Below are 23,738 nucleotides of genomic sequence, written 5' to 3'. Positions count from 1 at the left end.
AATTAAAATGGTTAAATACCAGAAATCTTCAAGATAAAATAGAGCTTAATGCACAACAAGCGAAAATCTGGAAAAAGGTTGCAGAAGCAAAAAACAAAGTTTAGGAACAGTCATGTCAAAAAATTGAATCCTATATTGGTGGTAAAAGAAACACAGAAGCATGGAAAACTATAAAAAATTTAAGAAGGAATTCCAAAGAAACGACACATAATAAATGTATTACTCATGACTCTTGGGAAAAATAATTTAAAAGTTTATTAACAGAGAACAGGGAAGAATACTTGGGAAACCCTGAATATAATGAAATGATAGATCTACAAGCAGAGAATTATATCCATTTGGAAATAGCGACAGTAAAAACTGCAATAAAATCTTTAAAGAATGGAAGGGCTACAGGCATTGGAGGTATTTCTGCAGAATTATTAAAATTAGGAACAAAGAAATTAATGGAATTGTTAAGAAACCTTTTCGAAAGATGTTTAAATGGGGAAGATGTCCCAAATGATTTGAAAGTAGGATATATTTCAGTGATACATAAAAAAGGAGCGAAAGATGAGTGTAAAAATTATAGGGGAATAACAGTGACCAATACCTTCAGTAGATTATATGGAAGAATTATTAAATATTTGTTAGAACAAGAATACAAAGAAAAGGAGGCTGAAGAACAAGCAGGTTTTAGAGCTGGAAGATCAACAATTGATCATATCTTTTGCCTACAACAAATTATTGAAAAAAAATGGTTCGGGCACAACCTATACATTTAGTATTCATAGATATAGAAAAAGCCTATGATAGTGTGCCTTTATCCAGTTTATGGAAAGCTTTAATATCAATAGGAATAAGTCCAAGAATAATTAAAGCAATTCAAAATTTATATAAAAATTCTATTTCAAAAATAAAAATTGGTAAATATCTATCACATGGATTCCAAGTCACAAAAGGATTACATCAAGGATGTAGCATCTCACCTACATTGTATAAAATATATACAGAAGTTAACTTTACAGAATTGGAAGAAAAAATGTCACGCTATGGGAATACCAATAAATGATAGAACAATATACTCGTTACAATTTGCAGATGACCAACTGATTATAGCCCAAGACTATGAGGACATAGAGTATATGACCAGAAAATTGATTCAAGAATATAAAAAATCAGGTCTAAATGTAAACATGAATAAAACAAAGTACATGGTAATTGGTGGAGTGAATGGAGACTTAATATTAGAAGAAGGGATGGGAACAATAACAGCTACTGAGGAATATAAATATTTAGGTGTGAAAATTACAAATGATGGGAAACAGGACAAAGAAATTAGATCAAGAATAAATTCTGGAAAGACGACAATCTCTTTATTGAATGGAATTCTCTGGGACAAACACATAACAACTGATAACAAAATAAGGATTTTTAAAGCAATAGTTAGGAGCATTATTACATATGGTTCAGAAGTGTGGACAAGAAAATGGCAACTGAAATCAAAATTATTAGCCACAGAAATGGATTTCTGGAGACGTTCAGCAAGAATATCAAGACGAGAAAGAATAAGAAATGAAGTAATCAGAGACAAGATGAAATGTAAAAATTCAATTATTGATTTCATCGAGCACAAACAACTTAAATGGTATGGACACATCAGACGAATGGAACAGGAAAGGCTACCAAAATGCATAATCGACTGGGTACCAATTGGAAGAAGAAAAAGGGGACGACCACCTGATACATGGATACAGGGAGTGCAGTCAGCAATGAGGAAGAACAACATTCCTGAAGATTTATGGACAAATAGAGAAGAGTGGAGAACAATAATTAGTGACTTACTATAATCTAGAATAGGTGCTGGAAAAATGTACTCACATTGTAAATCCAGAATAATAATAATAATAATACTGCAATAGCAAGAGGAAAAAGAAATTTTACAATCACTTGTCACCTAATGTATCACAATCTCGAAAAATTTGAATACTTTCCTACGAAATTTTATGACTGTCGCAATTTGAACTCGTAACTTTTTTTATTTTTAATTTTTATAAGCACTACATGGTAATAGCCCAATGTTTGGCCGTTTCGCATCACCACAGCCGATGGCAACACTACTGGCTGACCATTTCGTTTTGTGAGAATCACACAGACACAACTAGGCACTGCAAGGACCGATGATGATTGTGGTGGTGGTTGGGCTTTCTATAGCTTCAAATTCCACTCTCTATCATGCAGAGAATCAAAAGGAATACCATACTAGCAAATTATAAATTGGCTTCTTTTTCTTCAGGCAGGCTGGGTTCAGGTGTTTGAAGAACAGAGCTTAGCTGTGACGGAGAAAAAAACAATTCTGAGAGAAAGATCCTTTGTTAGCCAGCAAGTGGGTGGAAAATATGAGGCAGCTGCTATCTTCAGAAAAACAGTCTTTCTTCATTCTGAATCAAACAGACAGCTTGACACTGCCAACATCAGCTCCATTTCTCGAAATACATGTTGTTGCTAGTGCGGGTACAGCCTTGGGAGCCGGACGCCAACCTCACCATCTTTATCTTCTTCAACCAGGTCTGGTGCAGTTGGCTGCTGTGGGGGCGAAAAAATACTGGGACAGAGAGATAGAAATTCTTTGCTGCAAGTGGATGGAAAATTGTACACATCTGGTATCTTTAGAAAAACACCCTTTATTCATCCTGGGACAAATAGACAGCCTGGCACTCCCAGTGCCAGCTGCAGCTTTTGAAATATATTATGTTGTTGTTTTCATTAGTGCACAGCTGTGGGAGGAAGATGGTAACATTCGAAAACAAATCTATTGTTCGTGGCAGTTGCCCACCATTGCGTGCCTTGGAAATGGTGTACATTACAATCATCTGCTGATTTCCAACTGCTTGCTGTTGCCAACCCTGTGTCTTGGAAGCTGAAGACGTAGGAACTGCTGAGCAAGTGGCCGCTGCGTGGATCACTGGACATCAAGCCAAGCAGCGTGTAGGGTCCATCATTTTCATTTAAGGCTGCCGGAGAGTTACGAGCACTGGTGGTGTGGGGTGTCGGCCACTCTTTCATCTGTAGCCACCAGAACAGAGCAGCAGTAGGGGAAGGTGGGTCCGGTAACATCACGTGAGGCGAGGCATCTGTGGCAGCTATCGCGAATGCAGCCCGGTAGGGGATGGACTGAGCTTTTATGGCCACGTGAGGTGGCTGCAGCCTGGTGTAGTGGATGGATTGAGCCAGACATAGTGCATTAGTACCCAGCAGCAGATCGTCTTAATGACTTTGCGATCACAGTATATGAAGTGGGGGTTAAACAGGAGTATCCCTGACCTACGCAATGCAAATTATGTCCTTCTCAGGGCATAATTCACCGAGTTCCCGTCCTACGATTTTTTTTATCTCTACCATCTACTTCCGTTTTATAAACAATTTCCATCAACAATTTCCATTAATACCATAGCCTTTGAACTGACCATTGAATTGTACAGCGAAAATTCGAAATTGCCACCGAAATCTTGCTGCATCAGTGATCTCCTCATCATCGACATGCTGCTTCCTGCACAGTGAACGAGTCAAACAGGCAGAAGTCGGTAGGTGCGAAATCTGGGCTGTAGTGGGGATGAGGAATAACAGTCCAATGAAATTTTGTGAGCTCTCCTCGGGTACTCGTGTAAGTGTGAAGTCTTCCATTGTTATGGAGAAGAAGTTAATTCTCATTCTTTTCTAAGGGTAACATAACACACATCAGAGTTATTCGCTGCACCTTGAAGTGGGGCATCAAACAGAATAACATCTTCAGAGTCCCAGAAGGCCGTCGCCATGGCTTTATGGGCTAAGGGTACAGCTTTGTACTTTTTCTTCGCAGGAGAGGTGATGTGACACACTTTGCATTGCTGTTCTGTTCCCGGTTCGAAGTGATGAAGCCCATGTCAACGCCTGTGACGAATTCCGACAGTAAATTGTAATGATCAGCATCGTAACGCGTAAACAATTTCGCACAGATGTGCTTCATTAATTTGTATGGTCTTCTGGGAGGCCGTGAGGAACCCAGCAGTTGGTTCAAATGGCTCTGAGCACTATGGGACTCAACTTCTGAGGTCATCAGTCCCCTAGAACTTAGAACTACTTAAACCTAACTAACCTAGAGACATCACACACATCCATTCCCGAGGCAGGATTCGAACCTGCGACCGCAACGGTCTCGCAGTTCCAGACTGTAGCGCCTAGAACCGCTCGGCCACTCTGGCTGGCTACCCAGCAGTCAAACACCTTTTAGTATCCCAACTGGTGAACGCGTGTGTCTGTACTAACAAAAGAGACGTCCACTAATATAACGAGGTGTTTGATTGTGATCCGTCGATCAACTCGAATGTGAGTATTCACAAGTTCCAACATTTTTTTTCTTTATTGAATTTCGATTCCCCCCCGAAAGGGGGCGGGCTGGCAGCAGCTTAGTATGCCGCTCTTCAGCCTACAGACTTTGTTTTAAAAAGATGAAGAAAATAAATAATAAAAACAGGCGATAAAATCGGAGACTTAAATAGTAACATGGTGAAAAAACCGTGGAACTTAAAACATTGAACAAAGGAATATATGTGTATATTATTGGCCACGAAATCTTGATAGATAATTGTTGCAGTGTTTTTGTGTTTATGGGTTGCATTTTTTCATGCGAATTGTCAAGCCAGTGGCAGCACGGCATCTCTTGCCGCAATTGTGACAAGTGTTTCTGGCTGCTGAGGCAGGAGCAGTGGTAGCATTGCGAAGCTTTTTCTTCCTTAATCTGTCTAACAAGCCTTCATCATGCTTCGACATTCCAGATGATATATCATCACGCCACTCTGGTCTCATGCTAGCCCGTGCCTCCCATCTGTTTGTGTCGATTCCAAAGCTCTCCATATCTCGTTTACAGGAGTCCTTGAACCTCAATACAAAACGTCTTACAGGTCTTTTGGCTACAGAGATCTCTCCAAGCATCACCTCACGTGGTAATCTGTCAGGATCCATACGGTGGACGTGTCCCAGCAAGAGGAGTCGTCTCTGCTTAAAAATAGCTGAAATACTGTTGCAGTTAGTTGTAGATAGCACTGCTTCGTTGGTCACTCGTTCCTTCCACCTTACTCTGAGGATGGATCTCAGGCACCACATGTGGAAAGCAGACAGGTAAAATAATAGACAGACAATTGAAAAACATGGCGACAGCCTGGTTTCTGTTCACAAAAGACATAAAATTCACACCCAGCGACAGCATGGTTTCTGTTCGCAACACTAGAAAGACGAACAAAACTGAACATTCACTGGTACACTGCACTAAAAAGTTGGCAAATGTGACATACCACAGCCGAGAGCAAGTGGGGGGAAACTGGACAGATGATGGGAGAATAAAAAAAAGGGGTGGAAGGAGAGGAAAGGTGAAGGGGGAAGGGGTAAAAGGAGCCAATGGAGGATGAGGACCCATAAGAGGGGTGGGGGGTGCTGGGCAGACGCGACAGGGAGTGGGGAAGGCAGAGGAGGGGAATACAAAAGGACTCGGGGGGGGGGGGAGAAGGGAATCAGGGAGAGGTTTGCTGGGGAGAAAACAGGATGGAAGGTCGGTGGGAAGAGGGAGCCCAGGGAAAGGACAGAGGAGAGGAGGGGAGTGAGGATCAGAGTTGATAGGATGGATAGATGGAGGGAGAGAGGGCATCATCTGGGAGAGGGAGGTTGACGAAGATACCTTGGGAAAGGAAATGAAGGGTGTAGAGATAGAGGGTAGGGGGACACAACAGTGAAGGCGTGGCAGGGGGTGGGGATGGGAGAGGAGCAACTAGGGGGTGAGGGGGATCAAGGCAGCGGGAGGTGTAGAGTATGTGGATATGTTCGAGGAATAGGAGCAGATGGGGGAAGGGAATGAGGTCATAGAGGATCCACGTAGGGGACGCGAGGCGTACACGGAAGGCAGGCGGAGCGCATGACGCTCAAGGATCTGGAGGGACTTATAGAATTTGGGGTGGGGGGGAGGCAAAGATCCAGGTGGGACTGGCATAACAGAGGATGGGACGGATTAAGGATTTGTAGGTGTGGAGGATGGTAGAGGGGTGCAGCCCCCATGTCCAGCCAGAGAGGAGTTTGAGGAATCAGAGGTGGTTGTGGGCTTTGGCTTGGATGGAGCGGAGATGAGGGATCCAGGTGAGGTGACGGTCAATGGGGAGGCCAAGGTAGGTAAGGGTGGGGGAGAAGTGGACAGGATGGGTGCAAACAGTAAGGGAGAAATCCAGGAGTCGGAAGGAGCTAGTGGTACGACCTACAATGACTGCCTGGGTCTTGGAAGGATTGATTTTCATGAGCCACTGGTTACTCCATTGGGCAAAAAGGTCAAGGTGATTCTGGAGAAGCCGTTGGGACCGTTGGAGGGTAGGAGCAAGGGCGAGGAATGCGGTGTCATCGGCATATTGCAAGAGGTGTACTGGAGGGTGGGGTTGGGGCATATCTGCCGTGTACAGGAGGTAGAGGAGAGGGGAGAGGACAGAGCGCTGGGGCACACCTGCAGAGGGGTAGAAGGTGTGGGAATTGGCATTATGGATGATAACATAGGAGGGGCGGCGGAAGAGGAAGGAGGCCATCAGACGGATGTAGTTGACAGGAATGGCGTAGGTTTGGAGTTTAAACAGGAGACCGGGATGCCAGATACGGTCGTAGGCCTTTTCGACGTCGAAGGAGACAAAAATGGCGGAGCGATGGAAGTTAAGCTGGAGGGAGAGGAGATGAGTGAGGCAGAGGAGTTGGTCATCAGCAGAGAAGGAAGGTCGAAAGCCACATTGGGTGTTGGGGAGGAGGTGGTTTTGGTGGAGGTGGTGATGGATGCGCCGGATAAGGATGGATTACAAGAGCTTGCTGAACACCGATGTGAGACAGATAGGACGATAGGAAGAGACATCAGATGGAGGCTTGCTGGGTTTGGAGAACATGAGGATATGGGAGGTTTTCCACAGGTTAGGGTAGAAGCCAGTGGCAAGGATGGCATTGTAGAGGGTGGCAAAGACTGAAAGGAAGGAGGGAGGGGTTCCAACATTGAAGAAGTCACATCTTTGTGGTGCCGGCCGTTAACCGGGAGATCGGACAGGTTTGCGCAACCGTGTTGTGATGATGATAGACCCTTCGCCCAACGACTCACAGTGCCTATGTTCACTGCTAGGCCTCCGCAGATATTCTGCAAGAGTCTATGGATATCTGCGATGCCCTCGTTTCCCGCCAAAAGAAACTCAACGACAGGTGTCTTCTTGGAACGCACCTTCGTTACAGACGCCATTTTGAAGTTTACGTATAGCGCCGCTATCTATCGGAATTTCATGAAACTGTAGAGGCTGAAGCGGGAATATTCCACGCTGTCCCACAACAAATTCCGCAGTTTTTCCAACCGAAACTAGTGGAGAAAAATAATGCGTTGAATTACTTATTCAACGCTTATCGCACATTACATGGAACGCCCCTTTCGGCCGAACTATCACCGAGGTAGTTCATTGTTAGGAAATGCTCTTACATGCTGTATGGTGGTGCTTCATCTAGTTAAAAACGGAAATTTTCGCTCTGTTCTTTTGCTTGTGGAAAAAGGAAGATCTCGATTTCCAACCTATCCCTGTAGAAGATTTCCGTAAACGTGCGTGTGGCACAGCTAGCTGCATCAATGACACTGCCACCGTCAACCATACGAAGATGGCGCCATGGTAAACTGTTGGTTTCAATACGAAACTTAAAATTCACCCCAAAATTCTATCTTCATTCATGTAGAAGATAGTGTTGTGAAATCAGATGAAAGTTTTTGAAACTTGTGTTACTGGTCAACTCACAATTTATTACTGACACGATAATAGTACCAACCCTGGATGTTTATGCAAGTGTTGGTTGCAGATTTCAAATGCCGGTAGTTGATGAATTTGTATATTGGCCCAGTAGCATAGTTTTCAGTAAAGCTTTCGGATGTGGAATTAATGTATTCTACAACCGTTTTTATTTGAGAGTCATTGTGGGTATAATAATAATAATAATAAAGCAATTTCGTATGGCTAGTTGGTTTATGCAAGCCTTTCAATTGCACGACACTTCGGTGACTTGCGTGTCCCTAACTCGACCCAGTTATAGAACTGGGGAAAGGGGACCTATAGTTTAACGTGGAATCCGAACCACATGTTGCTTCTGGCTATTGCTCAGGTCGTTGGAAGGTAAAGACTAGGTAAAGCGGAGACTGAAAAATCCGTGGTCCGATCAGTTTTGGTCCCACGATCTCTAGGTTTCCAGGTTTCCGCTAGGTGTACTGAATTATGGACATTGAATTTCTAACGAAGCATGCAGGATTTAAAGTTATTCGTGCTGTCTTGCTGTCTTGTCTTGGGCAGTGTGTGGAGTTCGCCATTGCGTGCAGGTGCAGCATACCCCCAATATGAGGCATGCATACCAAATTAGTTGTTTTATAACCGATTTGCAAAGTAAGAGTCTGTTTTTCTCTCTTTAGGGGTGATGTTCTGCTTATTATAGGATATATAGCAGCTAACACTCGGTGTGCTTTACTTGTTGTTGTTACTGTGATTTTCTTATAGGCAAGGCATTTGTTGTGGGATATTCTGTCAGTTACGTTAACCCGAAGAACGTTGGCTAATTTATACGTACGTAGAGGTTCAAATTCTCTGGCAGACAGTGTGTTTTAGTTTTTCAGTCTTTTCTTCAGGTCACTCGAAGCAAACAGGGCTCTACTTCCATGTATACACGCCGGAGAACCCTTTACAGGACACGACGGAAAGTACATGTCAGTTCTAGCCACTCCTCTCGTGTTTCATTCGCTTATAAAACGAAGGAGACATGACGGTATTGCTCTGTACCTCCTTTAAACTCTTTCACCTTTTTCTCATGACTACCACGCGAGTTATATGATGGATGCTGTAGCGTGTGTATGCACACCTGACTAGAAATGGGTATATGAACAAGTTATACTACATAAAATTGTGATAAACGTTGTACGTACGGTGAATCTGTCTGAAATCTGAGTATGACCGGTGCGTAGGCATCTACATTAGATCTGAAGATGTTGTGTAGCTAACGTGCTGGACATAAAAGATGAGTAGAACTTCTCTTTGTTGGGTCTGGCTGTTAGCTTGCTGTAGAACCAATAAATATCTAGTGTCACACGCGCTTGCATGCGCTGCAGCGATTAATCAGTCCGATATGGCTGCAGTTATTCCAGTGTGTTGCTTCCAACAGACTTCTTGTGCCTCTGCTGCTGCATCCTCTCCTGGAAGCCGTGATGAATGGACACAGACCTCACACGGAAAGACAAACAGGTTCCTTCCCTGCTGTGAGCCTCTCATATGTTTGGTGTAAATTGCGCAAGGCTACTTTGATGGACGCAACATTACATACGAAAGTATAGTGTATTGCGTTAAAACAAAAAACAGGCAATGAATTTTGATGATTTTCAGTTGATAATGTTTATTCTACTATTCATCCTATCTCAGATTTCCTGTTTTTACTTTTCTTAGTTCAGTCTATTCCTATATTGTGAAAAATTTTGCTTCCTCAAAATTTTTGGGATACTTATCTATATATATAAAACAAAGTCGGGTTTGTTACAACACTTATAACTCGGGATCTGCTGGACCAATTTTCATGGTTTTTGATTTGTTGGATTTGTCTCCGCCCCGAATAGCAGAATACATCTTAAAAATAATGAAAAATTGACGAATAAAAATTTTCATGGTTTCTGATTTGTTGGATTTGTCTCCGCCCCGAATAGCAGAATACATCTTAAAAATAATGAAAAATTGACGAATACTTGAAAAATGCGTTATTTTCCCTAAAAGTTCTTTAGTTTCGGAGCTGTCAAATTTTTTTGTCAAAATCTGTAAGTAATGATTGACATTTATGCATGCGTTCATAAACTATTTAAAATGGATGAATAAACTATTATGTGTATTTTTTTAAAAAAAAGATTGAAAAATATTACGCGTGCGTTCAGAAATGTGTAATGAATACTTAATCATTTCAATAAATACTCATTTGTTTATTACATGTCAAACATTTGTTGTCCAATCCTGTCAAATACTGTAACAACTATTTATATGTGCGTTCAGAAATTTATTTTGTGTAAAATGTCTCGAAAGTTCAGGTAGGTACTGTTATATTTGTTTGTTTTAGACATTAATTTGTGTAAATTATTTATTAAATTAATTAAAGATTTATTCTACACGTTAACAAAAGTGTAAATGTCTTTTCATAGGTTATCTATGATTTTTCTTGATAAGCTATTGTCTATGTCTCGATTGTTTTATGTGGTTTTGTGCGAGTGCATATTCAGTATTACTATTAATAAAAATGCCGCGTCCTAGAAGATCTAATCTTTCCCAGCGGAGCCGTAATGCAATTAGGCAGCGGAATATCGCGAGTCAATTATCTGACGAAGAACGAGAAATTGCCAGAGAAGAGCGCCGCGTTAGGATGGAGCAAAGAAGGGCCTTAATTGTGCTTCTCAAACACAAGAGCAAAGAGAGGCAGTCCGTGAAACGGCTAGATTAGAAACGAGAAATCGCCGAGCTTATCGTACGGATGAACAGAGGAATAATCTTCGAAGTGCAAGAAGAAATGGTTCAAGTATTGATTTGAATCGAGCAGCGTTTCGATATGATAGCACCATCGACTACAGATTGCATCGTTTAGTTTGCATTGGTCCAATGGACGTTGTTTGCCAGCATTGTGGCGCATTGAAGTTTGCTGGTGAAACGCCTGGTTTGTGCTGCCTTAGTGGTAAAGTGACATTGCCATTAGTGGTCCCGCCACCAAATACAGTAAAAATTGTATTTTAGAACCCCTAATAGGTTAACGACTCTTACAGCTACTCTCTACTAAATTAGGAGTGACAACTTTTTTTGTGTACCAAAAGCAAACAGAATAAAATGTATATCAAGTTAAAATAAAAACAATGATATTGATCTTACCATTCAATGGATCAATCATTTTGATATTAAAGTGATATCCATCGTCTCCTTGCCAAAACATCAGCGGGTATTGTAACGCGTCATATGAACGGTGTGTTTCATATATTCTTTGTAGTTGCCCAGTATTGCGTCGTGTAAGCCTAATATCACGTGTTTCCAAGTTTTCACCAACAATCAGGATTGCCACTTCATCGACTGTTGGAGCATTAAATGTGCGTTCATGTGTTCCAGCTGGTCTTTTATCTGCTCTGATTACAACTTTATAGTCATCACTTGGCATGCGCTCTAAAGCAGTCTTGAACAGCCTGACCAATGCATTGGGACACGACAATCGCTGAAGCAATTATTTCTGCATCTCCAAGTCAGATACGCACATTATTTGCTATCATCATTTCTACATGCTTCCCATCGAACCCACGTGACCTGTGGAACAAATACAAAGATAACATGTCAGAAGGCATTTTATATCGAATTCGTGTCAGCTCAAGAAATCCCGATCTTGAGGCGAATGAAAAGATGCATAACCAGGCTTTGCTCTTGATCGAAGATATGTGTTACCTCATGTGCGGCAGTTTGTTAGTTAGGTTAGGAATGCCAGCGCCAGATCGCGGAATGAATGACGCATTTAATAGAGAATTGGAACGTGAACGTGAATATGATCCACATGAACTAATCCAATCAGTTCAAACGAATGTACCACTGTTGAATCCTAAGCAGAAGGAAGTCTATGATACACTGATTAATGCAATTGATGATAGAAATGGTGGCTTATTTTTTTTGGATGCCCCCGGTGGAACTGGGAAGACATTCCTCATGTCATTGATTTTGGCCACTGTACGTGCGAGATCCGAAATTGCGGTAGCAATTGCTTCTTCTGGAATAGCGGCCACATTGTTAGACGGATGCCGTACGGCTCACTCAGCGTTAAAATTGCCATTAAACCCTCAAACTACTGAACAACCGACATGTAACATGGCCGAAGTTTTAGTAGCATCAAAAATCGTCACATGGGACGAATGCACAGTGGCGCACAAACGCGCATTGGAAGCACTAGACCGAACATTAAAAGATCTGCGCAATTACTCGAGATGTTTTGGTGGTTCAATGATTTTATTATCTGGCGATTACCGACAAACACTACCAGTAATTCCAAGATCTACTGCTGCCGACGAAATAAACGCTTGCCTCAAAGCATCAAATCTGTGGCGATATGTAAACAAACTTCAACTGTCTGTAAATATGAGAGTTGCATTGTTGAACGATCTATCTGCTGATGATTTCTCGAAGCAATTGCTGACTATCGGTAATGGCAGTGTTCCTGTTGACGAATCGAGCGGTTTGATTTCATTTCCTCCAAATTTTTGCAATTTCGTCTCATCAAAAGACGAGCTTATCAACAAAGTATTTCCGGATATCATTGCTAACCACAAAAATACTAAATGGTTAAGTGGGCGAGAAATTTTGGCGGCTAAAAATAAAGATGTAGATGACTTCAATTTTATAATTCAAAATCAAATCGTAGGTACTCTGTATTCATTCAAATCTATCGACTGTGTAACAAACGAAGAAGAAGCCACTAATTATCCAACTGAATTTTTGAACCCCTTGGATGTGCCTGGTTTACCACCGCACAATTTACAACTGAAGGTTGGCTCGGTAGTCATCACGCTTAGAAATTTAAACAAACCAAAACTGTGCAATGGAACGCGTTTGGTGATAAGAAAACTGATGAGCAATGTGATTCACGCGTCGATACTTAAAGGAAAATTTAAAGATGAGGAAGTTCTTATTCCAAGGATTCCGATGATCCCAACAGATATGCCCTTTGAGTTTAAACGAATTCAATTCCCGATTCGTCTTGCCTTCGCCATGACGATCAACAAATCACAGGGCCAATCCTTGACTATTTGTGGCCTCAATCTAGAAAATGCGTGTTTTTCTCATGGTCAATTGTACGTGGCATGCTCACGTGTCGGCAAACCATCCGCATTATTTGTTCTTGCGCCTGACCAAAAAACAAAGAATGTCGTTTACCACAAGGTGCTTGAATGAAAATCCGATTAATGAATTAATCAGAGTGTATCCCAACCTGACCAACATAGTTTTCAATGATTTTTTTCTGACATGTGTTTGAAATACTTAATTATTATTATTTTTTTAATTTTTATTCTCATTCTGTATGTATTCATCATCATTCATCAAAATAAAATACTTTTATATTTCTATCTATATTAATATTATTTTGTATCATTGTATTACGTTCATCAAAGCCTAAATTAGTTCACCTAAAAGGTAACACGACATTCATTGACTGTTAGGCGGTACGAAGTTCACCGTGTCAGCTAGTATTTTGATAAGAGCAACACTAAAAAATTGAGAAAAACTGTTATTTATCTGCCAGATGTTTAGTGAGACATACGAGGGGCTTTCAATAAGTAATGCAACACATTTTTTCTCAAAGCATGTTGGTTTCGTTCAGGGTTCCAGTACATCATACTAGACCATATTTTTCAGCTTCATCTTCATTGAATGCGGCGCCACCTTACTTGGATGCCCTGTTTCCCTGCATGGTATCACTCTAATGGTACACGTAGGAGCCGAAGTTTTGCTGCATCGAAAACCTCTCCATCATACACGTACTGCTTACCGTGGGCCAAATAGATGGAAGTCGGAAGGTGCGATATCCGGGCTGTAGGGAGAATGGGACGGAAGAGTGCAATGAAATTATGTGAACTCCACTCGGGTGCACGGACTTGTGTGAGTCCTTGCGTTGTCTAGTCGAACAGCGAGGTGTCTGACTGTGATGCGCCGATTACCTCGGAAGATCCGAGTTTGTCCGCACGTTCCAGCACTGCAGGAATCATAGCTGTATGCGGCCGTCCGGCACGCGCGAACTTGTTGCGATGATGACAGACACCTTGCCCAACGAGGCACCGTGCTTTTGTTCAGTGTCAAGTCTTCGTAGACATCCTGCAGGCACCCACGAACATCTACGATGCTTTGGTTTTCTGCAAAAAGAAACTCAATGAGAACTCTCCGCTTGGAACGCACCTCCTTTACGGACGCAATTTTGAAGGCTGCGTATTGGGCTGCAACCTATCGGAACTTCATGAAACTATAAGGGCTGAAGCGGGAATACTCCAAGATGTGTGTGAAATCTTATTGGACTTACGTGCTAAGGTCATCAGTTCCTAAGCTTACACACCACTTAGCCTAAATTATCCTAAGGACAAACACACACACCCAAGCCTGAGGGTGGACTCGAACCTCTGCCGGGACCAGCCGCACAGTCCCGGACTGCAGCGCCTAGACCGCTCGGCTAATCCCGCGCTGCACCCCAAGATGTTCCATAAAAAATTCCGCCTTTGGTCACCCGAGACTAACCGAGAAAACAATGTGTAACGTTACTTATTGAACGCACCTGTGAAACGGAAACGACGTACGAGTTGTAATGGAAGAAAGAACGTTGTTCTTCGCAGGGGCTGAGTCCATTCAAGAGGGCCCTGGGGCAACTAAAGAAAAGTGGGACCTCCTCCCTCTCCTGCGCGGCCGCCTCTACAGTACCTCAATACCAACTCTACAAGACGTCCACCAAACATCATCTCTCACAGGCAGCGCCCTGCCCCCCGGTCCCCGCACACAGACACACACACACACTACATTACACCATTAGGACTTGGCCACTCTTCTGGCACATAACTCAAAAACTGAAATAAGTGAGAAAGTACTTTAAAAACGTCTGCTGTATTTTACATACTTTGATAAAGCGAAATACACTGAAGCGCCAAAGAAACTGGTACAGGCATGGGTATTCAAATACAGAGATATATAAACAGGTAGAATACAGAGCTGCGGTCGGAACGTCCATGTTACACAACGAGTGTCTGATGCAGTTGTTAGATTGGTTATTGCTGCTACAATGGCAGGTTATCAAGATTTAAGTTAGTCTGAACCAGGTGTTGCCGGCCGTTGTGGCCGAGCGGTTCTAGGCGCTTCAGTCTGAAACCGCGCGACCGCTACGGTCGCAGGTTCGAATCCTGCGTTGGGCATGGATGTGTGTGATGTCCTTAGCTTAGTTAGGTTCTAGGGGACTGAGGACCTCAGATGTTAAGTCCCATAGTGCTCAGAGCCATTTGAACCGTCTGAACGAGCGATGGGGCACAGCATCTCCGAGGTAGCGATGAAGTGGGGATTTTCGCGTACGACCATTTTACGAGTGTGTCGTGAATATCAGGAATTCGGTAAAACATCTAATCTCCGACATCGCTGCGCTCGGAAAAAAATCCTGCAAACAAAGGACCAACGGCGCCACTTCTGTCACGTTGAAAAATTCTCTGGAGAGAATTGTTCAACGTGACAGAAGTGCTGCTAATTTCAGTGTTGGGCCATCAACAAGTGTCAGCGTGCGAACTGTTCAACGTAACATCATCGATATGGGCTTTCGGAGTCGAAGACCCCCTCGTGTGCCCTTTATGACTGCACGACACAAAGCTGCCATTTCTTTTCACTGAAGAATCTCTTTGATTGTCATCCGCAGTATCCTTATAGCATAGCGGCACATCAACGATATTGTACGTTCCATTTTTTTGCCCTTCATGGCGATCCAACGTAGGATAACATTTCAGCGAAATAATACCTGCTTGCACACTGCGAGAGTTTCTACTGCTTGTCTTCGCACTTGCGGAAGCCAACCTTACTCAGCAAGGTACCGGATGTCTCCCTAGTTGATACCTTTGGAGCACATTATGGACAGAGCCATCCAAATATCGTGAGATTTTCTCGATCTAACGCGCCAGTTGGAGACAGTCTGGCACGATATTGTTCAAGAGGACATCTAATAACTCGATAAATACCAAGCCGAACAACTGATTGCATAAGGGTCAGGGGCGGCCCAATGCATTATTGACTTGCTAATTGTGTGGTTGTTATTTTCTACCTATCTTCGTAACAACACATCGCAACGTATCGCAGTTCTCAACAATAGAAGGGTGCCTACAGCGGGCCACGACGTTTCTTAGCGACAGTCTGAGACGGGGCGACTGGCGAGCAGCGTGAACGTGTCCGTCCCCAGTCAGCAAAACCTTAAGAAGACCATGAGCTGCAGTCAGAGCACGGAACAGCGGCAGTAGTGAGGAGGTAAGCATCCAGCAAACGTCTGAGTCGCGCCAATCCGAGGCATCACAAACATGGGCGTCGCATCGACGGCTCCTTTTTGTGGACACGTAACATAACTTCACACAGGTATGTATATTTAATGAAAATCGAGATCTCTGACTCTGCAGTCATATTCAATGTAACTTTTTTTAGCGAACCAATCATCGAGACTGTCTATCGAGGTTTGTCTGAGGCATCTGGTGTTGGAAGAGCATGGATTGGAAAAACATTGTAATTCTCGGAAAACTGGAATACTACAGATTATACATTATCTTGTGAATATTGCGTGCCAAATGATCTCTGTATTCACTCGTACAGAGACACTGATGAAGTCTTCATCTGAAAATGACAAATATGAACGATGCCTCGACTCGGCTCATAGCCCTAGAAGGCTTCATCATCGAGATTCGCCGAGAAAATCTAAATTTGTCTATAGACGTTATTCGACAAGTATGTGTGTCACCTTGGTGTCTTGAAACTTATACTATGTGATCAAAAGAATCCGGACACCTGGCTGAAAATGGCTTACAAGTTGGTGACGCCCTGCAGTGGTAATGCTCGAATTAAGAATAGTGTTGGCCTACCCTTAGCCTTGATGATAGCTTCCACTCTCGCAGGCAACGTTCGATCAGATGCTGCCAGGTTTTTAGGGGAATGGCAGCCCATTCTTCACGGAGTGCTGCACTGAGGAGAGGTAACGATGTCGGTCGGTGAGGCCTGGCACGAAGTCGGTGTTGCAAAACATCCCAAAGGCGTACTACAGGATTCGGGTCAGGAATCTGTGCAGGCCAGTCCATTACAGGTATGTTATTGTCGTGTAACCACTGAACCACAGGCCGCGCATTATGAACAGATACTCGATCGTGTTAAAAGATGAAATCGCATTCCCCGAATTGCTTTTCAACAATGGGGAGCAAGAAGGTGAGCAAAACATCAATGTAGGCCTGTGCTGTGACAGTGCCACGCAAAAAATCAAGAGGTGCAAACCCCTCCATGAAAAACACGACCACACCATAACACCCCCGCATCCGAATTTTACTGTTGGCATTTCTCACGCTGGCAAATGACGTTCACCAGGGATTCGCCATACCCACACTCTGCCATCGGATCGCCAGACTGTGTACCGTGATTCGTCACTCAACACAACGTTTTCCCTCTGTTCAGTCCTCCAACGTTTACGCTACTTACACCAAGTGTGACATCGTTTGGTGTTTACCGGCGTGATGTATGGCTTATGAGCAGTCACTCGACCATGAAATCCAAGTTTTCTCACCTCCCGCCTAACTGTCATTGTACTTGCAGTGGATCCTGCTGCAGTTTGGAATTCCTGTGTGATGGTCTGAATAGATGTCTGCCTATGACACATTACGACTCTCTTCAACTGTCGGCGGTCTCTGTCAGACAACAGACGACGTCGGCCTGTACGCTTTTGTGCTGTACGTTTCCTTTCACGTTTCCACTTCACTATCACATCGGAAACAGTGGACCTAGGGATGTTTAGGAGTGTGTAAATCTAGCGTACAGACGTATGACACAAGTGACACCCGATCACCTGACCACGTTTGAAGTCCGTGAGATCTGCGGAGCGCCCCGATCTGCTCTCTCACGATGTCTAAAGGCTGCCGAGGTCGCTGATATAGAGTACCTGGCATTAGGTGGAAACACAATGCACCTAATATGAAAAACGTATGTTTTTGTGGGTGTCCGGATATTATTGATCGCATAGTGTACGTTCTCCCCCTAGATATTGTAAGAAATGATACATGTGTGTAATAATTTCTAACGATTATAGACGAATTTCAAATATTGAGCTGAATGTTTTTTTTTCAGGAAAATATTTTGTCTTATGAATCATTGGTGCGTCATAAACGGAATGAAGTGCAATTTCAAACTATTGTTTCTGCTAACGTATAATGAAATAAGCTAGATTATCTTTGATCTTGGTGCGAGTGCAGTTGGTATCCTCAGTAACAATACAATGTGCCCAGACTATCATGGCTTCTCGTCTCCCAAGAACTCAAGCGATAGACGTCGCTGGAATTCGAGCAGCGAATACACTTATTTTTCTAGATGGTGGTTTTAACCATCAAATGATATTGTACGCAATAGGCCTGACATTGTAGTAGCCATCGTTTAATGATGTGCTTCATTTCGGTACTAAGTAATCTGTATCAGTGTTTATTGTTTCTGATGTCTTAGCCATTGTGTACCCTTCGTTTCGGCACTAGTACTGATCATCCACTCTTGAAAGACTCTAGGAGCAGTGGCTGACGAATGTAGTTGAGTTGTTTCTATAGAAATCGACAGACTATTTGTGACTTCGGACTGACAATCACTCGCTTCTGGTTGTTTACAGTTTTAGGCTTCAATGCTATGTGCAGAGAGTATCTTCTTTGACCGTATCAATAAACAAACAGTTTAAAACTCAGTTACATATAACAATTCTGTGCTCTTTAACTCCGCATGTTACACCTGCTTTTGTTTATGGCTACGCACAGTGATTGGACATAAGTATGGAACTGCCATGGGAATTGCATGCTTGAATATGAATGCAGTTGCTAGCCATACCTACACGTAGCGCTGTTGTATCTGACCACAAACGCGACCTGAGTAATATTCTCAATACGTTGCAAGTTTAAACCGTGGTGAGAACGATATTCCATGTAGCTGTTGCAAGACGTTGTGGTCTACTGACCTTCATTGCTTACATATTCCGCCCTCACAATTATATTCCGCACATCAAGACGCTTCATTCGAACCCAAATTTGATAAGATAAGGTCAATGTTGTATGAATTCATGTAAACAATATGCAAATAACAAGTAAATCGCAAGTGCGCACTGAGCTTGAAACACTCGAAGCTGGCATACACACACACATTCAAGACACGACAGTAACAAAAGCTTTTAGTTGAGGAGAGGCAAACCACACACCAGGAGGCCAGTCCCTTCAGAGGATGAGTCAATCTACCTATGTTGGCCGGCGACCACCCGTAGAGCAGACAGCGTTTGTCCGAGTGAAAGGGAGAACCACCCCGTGCTCGGCTTAAAACCAAATTCCGCTACATTGTGTGGGAGCGCCCGGCCTATGCATTCTTTACAAACATAGCACGCAGTTTCAGAGGTTTTCATAGAGAGACAGCAAACGCTAAACGCCGATGCTACAGATTTCCAGATTGGTCGCCTTAAACGAAACGTCATTCTCCAGTTTTAGAAGAGCAATGCTGATTGGCAGACGATATTCCTGATGCCTTGAGCTGAAGGAGTAATGGAAGAGACCAAAAGATATACCCCTTCACCTCTGGCATGGAGAGGGACTGTTCCATTGTTGCTCTTGGAGCGAGAACACGTAATGAGAGCGTGTGCGCTCATACGTGTAGTCAAAGAGTGAGGAACAAGTCTCTCCTCAGAACTTCACTGGGAGAGCACCTCTGTCGAGAGCGAATCGGAGTGCGACTCTATATTGAGTCCTTTCAATGAAGCGTTGTTCACTGTGTTGGCCGCCACACTTATAGTGCGGTGTGAATGGACAGAAATATACACTCCTGGAAATGGAAAAAAGAACAAATTGACACCGGTGTGTCAGATCCACCATACTTGCTCCGGACACTGCGAGAGGGCTGTACAAGCAATGATCACACGCACGGCACAGCGGACACACCAGGAACCGCGGTGTTGGCCGTCGAATGGCGCTAGCTGCGCAGCATTTGTGCACCGCCGCCGTCAGTGTCAGCCAGTTTGCCGTGGTATACGGAGCTCCATCGCAGTGTTTAACACTGGTAGCATGCCGCGACAGCGTGGACGTGAACCGTATGTGCAGTTGACGGACTTTGAGCGAGGGCGTATAGTGGGCATGTGGGAGGCCGGGTGGACGTACCGCCGAATTGCTCAACACGTGGAGCGTGAGGTCTCCACAGTACATCGATGTTGTCGCCAGTGGTCGGCGGAAGGTGCACGTGCCCGTCGACCTGGGACCGAACCGCAGCGACGCACGGATGCACGCCAAGACCGTTGGATCCTACGCAGTGCCGTAGGGGACCGCACCGCCACTTCCCAGCAAATTAGGGACACTGTTGCTCCTGGGGTATCGGCGAGGACCATTCGCAACCGTCTCCATGAAGCTGGGCTACGGTCCCGCACACCGTTAGGCCGTCTTCCGCTCACGCCCCAACATCGTGCAGCCCACCTCCAGTGGTGTCGCGACAGGTGTGAATGGAGGGACGAATGGAGACGTGTCGTCTTCAGCGATGAGAGTCGCTTCTGCCTTGGTGCCAATGATGGTCGTATGCGTGTTTGGCGCCGTGCAGGTGAGCGCCACAATCAGGACTGCATACGACCGAGGCACACAGGGCCAACACCCGGCATCCTGGTGTGGGGAGCGATCTCCTACACTGGCTGTACACCACTGGTGATCGTCGAGGGGACACTGAATAGTGCACGGTACATCCAAACCGTCATCGAACCCATCTTTCTACCATTCCTAGACCGGCAAGGGAACTTGCTGTTCCAACAGGACAATGCACGTCCGCATGTATCCCGTGCCACCCAACGTGCTCTAGAAGGTGTAAGTCAACTACCCTGGCCAGCAAGATCTCCGGATATGTCCCCCATTGAGCATGTTTGGGACTGGATGAAGCGTCGTCTCACGCGGTCTGCACGTCCAGCACGAACGCTCATCCAACTGAGGCGCCAGGTGGAAATGGCATGGCAAGCCGTTCCACAGGACTACATCCAGCATCTCTACGATCGTCTCCATGGGAGAATAGCAGCCTGCATTGCTGCGAAAGGTGGATATACACTGTACTAGTGCCGACATTGTGCATGCTCTGTTGCCTGTGTCTATGTGCCTGTGGTTCTGTCAGTGTGATCATGTGATGTATCTGACCCCAGGAATGTGTCAATAAAGTTTCCCCTTCCTGGGACAATGAATTCACGGTGTTCTTATTTCAATTTCCAGGAGTGTAGTTAAACGCCTGTGAGCGAATTTTTGAGTGACATCGCGGTGGACTGGTTATCTGACTGGTGTACCACACCAATAGTTAGACTAGGGGCGAATAGGAGTCTTTGACTTCATCAAGACGTAAGGAGAGTTTGATTGGCGAAGGTCAATCCAGATAGAACGAGAGTTATCTTATTTGTCTGCAGCGAGCAGCGCAGACAGCAGTCATCGCAGCTTATGGTATAGTGCGCTACAGCTCTTGCGAGCCCCATATTTCCTCCACAACAGTACACTTCACTGCATTTCACATGCGACAGCCTCGACTGTACCTAGCAACATTCTAATGGATAATTATTCAAATTGAGTAGGTGTGGCTCTCAGCCATTCTGCCAAGTCAATAACAATCGTAAACTTTGTATAGATATTTCATTAGCGAATCCTATCCTTAAGAGGTAACTTCACATTCCGAAAAGAACCCGGAAATAACTTGTTCAGTTCATAACTAAAAGTGCCATTGTAATTTCTCAGAATGTGTGCAAAAAAAAAATTCGTTAGTTTCATGTTTTTCTTACACTAACTAGCACTACTCCTGTACCCAAGTAACCCACTAGTTACGTAAGAAATTTTGTGAATTTTTGTGTCATTTCCTTACAACAGACGACTCCAGAAGATATTTATTGCTGAAAGTTTTCCAGGCATTTCTCTTTAGAACGTTAGGAGCGTCTTTCTGACTTCTGTAGCAGTGAGGGAGTGGAAATTGCATCCTGCAGGAGTCACAGGGTAAAGGGTACATCTCAGATTAATCAGTTGCGCAGAATGACAGAATAGCACCCACACGTCGCTCTCACTGTGAGTGAATTAAGTTTGAGCTAAAAAACTTCTAACGTGGGAAAATTGTTGGTGCTCGTGTGGTGGGTTGTTCTGTAACCGAGATACTGAAGATATATATAGCGTATTTAGTGTAAGCGGAAAAACATCATTCGTTACGTCACAACGCGAACGAGAGTGTGTGTTGCGTGATCGTCGACAGAGGATCATTGAAGAGGATTATGGCAAAATTAAGAGGACGACAGCTACAAATGGTCAAACGGTACTGCAGAACTCAATGTAATACTCGTGAGCCCTGTCAGCACCAAACCAACACGAGGGGAACCCCATACGTAGAGAATTGTAGGGCGAGTTTGAATTCAGAAAACACTCATCAATGATGCAATTGCCTGTAACAGTAAGTGGTGGTGCCAAAGCCATAAAACCTGGCCAATGGTCCAATGGAAGAAAGTAATTTGGTCGGATGAGTGTTGGTTCATGCTGTTTCTATTTATAGCCGTTCTATTAGTGAAACAGAGTGCGGGTGATGAATTGGGCAGGCGTATCTTGGTAGTCCATGGGCCTCATCATTACTCTGAAAGGTCGCATTACTTACTGCCACGAGTTACGTAACCATTTTGTCTGAACAGGTTCATCCCATGGTACGATGTTTGTTACCCAATGGCGATTCTATGTTGCAAGGCGACAGAAAGTCTATTCTCGCTGCTCGCATCGTCCAGGACTGATTTTGTGAGCGCGAGGACGAGCTATCTCTATTACTTCTGAGCCTTCGTGGTCCAGTTTGCAGAGAAGGGTGACGGATCGCTATCTACCTGCATCATCATTGCCTGAATTTGCCACTATATTGCAGGAACGGTGCTAGAAGATTCGCTTGAAAATCATACAACACCTGTATTTGGCGATTCCGAGATACTAGAAGCTGTTTTGAATGCCAACGGGTTTCCTACATCGTATTAGGCATGGTAGTGTGTTTTTGGTGTTTTCAAATTTTTGGCCACCACCTGTTGTCTTCTAGTTAAAGTCGACTAATTTATTCGAGTATCTTTGTGTAAAAATGATTTCCAGAAGTGGCTTTGATTATTTTAATACAGAGAAAGACTTCACTTGACCGGTAAATTTTTCTAATATTTCCATTTTGATTCTTCCTTTTTTTCTTTCAGGTTCCAGGGGTCCCTCAGCCTGGAGGGTCGCCGTGCAAAGCCCCGACTGAACCATTTCAGTTATGCACATGGTTTGACATTCTGTCGACATCGAGTTATTTCGTGATGGGGAGCGTAAACATGCTTGTAGACGCATATCTGCGTGTTTTTAGTTCTGTGAACCTCTGTGAATAGCTTCTTGTAACTCATCGCAGGTTATAGAGGGGAGGGGTTCGTAGACAAATGCATCGTCATAGGTTGCATCCAACCATAGGAGAAGTAAACAATGGCAGGGGCGAACTTTATAACATTGAGGTCTTTACCGCTAATCCTAAGCTTTGTCAAGGCGAGAGTGACTAAGAAGTTAAAAAACTAATAAATAAATGTAAAACATTATGTACAAATTGTGATGAACAGCTGAGTTGCGTATTTTTTTACTTGTTGCCTAATTCCCATTCGAGATATTAACAGCCGCGTCAACTATAATGTGTATCATCAATAAGCAATTGTACTCTTATTAAGAAACTGAAGCTAATAAGCATTCAATTTCTACAATAATTTTAGAGCTTCATGCACGTTGACTGCAATTCTGTAAGCTGGATGGGTGCCCGAAAATGAAGATCTTTGAGATAAACCGAGAGAAGCCTTTTGCAGCGGAGTGGATAGCCCGCCCTTCTTCGTTCGCAGTCATCACAAGGTTGTATCACTGCGTTTACGGAGCGGGTGTTAAGAACTCTTGTAGAACA

General features: G+C 43.8%; 1 long non-coding RNA gene across 1 annotated transcript in view; it reads left to right on the top strand.

Moving 5' to 3' along the window:
• LOC126418824 (uncharacterized) overlaps positions 1 to 23,091 on the top strand; it is a 255,962-nt gene extending 232,871 nt beyond the window's left edge. The window contains exon 3 of the long non-coding RNA XR_007575896.1: positions 23,014 to 23,091. This is a non-coding gene — a long non-coding RNA (uncharacterized LOC126418824). The remainder of the gene's footprint in view (positions 1 to 23,013) is intronic.
• The last annotated feature ends 647 nt before the right edge of the window (positions 23,092 to 23,738 follow it).

Source organism: Schistocerca serialis, chromosome 9, assembly GCF_023864345.2.
Source record: "Schistocerca serialis cubense isolate TAMUIC-IGC-003099 chromosome 9, iqSchSeri2.2, whole genome shotgun sequence".
NCBI lineage: Eukaryota > Metazoa > Arthropoda > Insecta > Orthoptera > Acrididae > Schistocerca > Schistocerca serialis.
The sequence above is the reverse complement of the archived record's forward strand: the minus strand, read 5'-3'. Positions and strand labels throughout refer to the sequence as shown.